The sequence below is a fragment of the Sinocyclocheilus anshuiensis genome, unplaced genomic scaffold (genome assembly GCF_001515605.1).
Source record: "Sinocyclocheilus anshuiensis isolate Anshui unplaced genomic scaffold, SAMN03320099.WGS_v1.1 scaffold546, whole genome shotgun sequence".
Classification (NCBI taxonomy): domain Eukaryota; kingdom Metazoa; phylum Chordata; class Actinopteri; order Cypriniformes; family Cyprinidae; genus Sinocyclocheilus; species Sinocyclocheilus anshuiensis.
In genome coordinates this window covers 2,024,389-2,026,097 of record NW_015542451.1, presented here as the reverse complement: position 1 = coordinate 2,026,097, position 1,709 = coordinate 2,024,389, and the positions used below count along the sequence as shown (strand labels likewise).

The 1,709-nt window shown below is 33.0% G+C and overlaps 1 protein-coding gene across 1 annotated transcript in view; it reads left to right on the top strand.

Moving 5' to 3' along the window:
• The window catches only part of wnk4a (WNK lysine deficient protein kinase 4a), a 70,773-nt gene that overhangs the window by 1,974 nt on the left and 67,090 nt on the right, over window positions 1-1,709 (top strand). The gene's annotated exons all lie outside the window — the stretch shown is intronic.

The window sequence follows — 1,709 nt, the reverse complement described above, 5'->3', positions numbered from 1 at the left end:
TCAGGATTCTTTGATGAATAGAAAGTTAAAAAGAACAGCATTTATTCAAAATATAAATCTTTTCTAACAATATATATCTTTGCTATCACTTCTTAACACTTTAACACATCCTTGCTGAATACAATTTTTCATTTCTTTCTAAAAAAGAAAGAATTAAAATTTACTGACCCCAAACTTTTGAACTGTAGTGTATGTTGTTAGAAAAGATTTCTATTTGAAATAAATGCTTTTCTTTTTAACTTTTTATTCATCAAAGAATCCTGAAAAAAAGTATCAGAAAATTCAGCTTTGATCACAGAAATAAATTAGATTTTAATGTATATTAAAATAGAAAAACATTATTTTACATCATAATAATATTTCACAATATTACATTTTTTCCTGTATTTTTGATCAAATAAATGCAGCCTTGATAAGCATAAGGAACTCCTGTGAAAACATTCGAAATTGTTGAGCCTTGATGAGCAGAAGAGACTTCTTTAAAAAACATTACAAGTCTTACTGATCCCAAACCTTTGAACGGCAATGAGAGAGAGAGAGAGAGAGAGAGAGCGAGAGAGAGAGTTTTTTAAGTTGAAATCGCATTGAATATTGAATTTTGGCTTGTACAGATGTAGATACTATCACTAAATGATCCCAGAGCTCATGGTTTTAATAGGTTTATTGTTTAAAATCAATTGTCTCAACTGAGAAAATGAATGAGATTTTTACATCTGGAGCGCTGATGTTCTTTCAGGATCAGTCAGGCTCTGTATTCACAATCTAATCAGGGTTTGAGATCAGGTGCAACAACTGTCCCACTGAACAAGAGCACCGCCGCTCTAATGTGCAAATAAGCAAAGCCGGTCTTTGCTCTGCTTCTATGAAAGCTCAAGAACATTATGATGTTGTACCTGTTGGGAGATTTGTAAAATCCCCTGCCCAGGTTTGCATGCATTCTGCTGTTAGTCTTTGACCTTGAGAGCAGCCCTCTGTCGAGCCGGCAGCAGTCATGCACGTCAGAGTCAGGCGGCCACTCTTCCATGCCACCTTTTCCACACTTAACTGTGTTAATACATGCGTCCCACACGTCTGTGTTCATTAAGTGAGGTTTTCTCTCACAGCCTCACGTACAGGAACTAGTAGAAGATAACCAGGTTAACCAGAGGATAACCAGTTGCTCAGGAGACTTAGGGGAGGTCTCTGTTGAGTTTTTCTTCAATATCAACTTTGTTTCAGATGTTTCCTAAAATACCTTAAATGAAATAAAAACAGAAACAAATGCACTAAAAAAATGGTGTAGGGTTTACAATTTTCACTTGGAAATTGATAGTAAATTTCACAAGAAATAGCAGGTAATACAACATTGAATTAAATATGACATTTTGAAGTAGAAAGACTGAAATAGTATTTTATTGTAAAAGAAACTCCATAATTACAACTTTGAAAACATTTTTTTTTGCAGTGTAATTCAGAGTACAGTGTTGTAAAAATGTAATTGGTCTTGAAAGATATTGATGGGAGTTTATATTGAAATCATATTGATTTTAGTATATTTTGGCAAATCTGAGCACAGTTTAGATCTCTAAATCGGAAAAGCAGGACACTTCAGAAAAAGTATTTATTTATTGTCAATTTAATTTCAATATCGCTGTCTAGGAGAAACAATTGTAATAGTTATTATTAATTACAATTTTTTCCTATGGGCCAGTTTGAATAATATTTTTCAA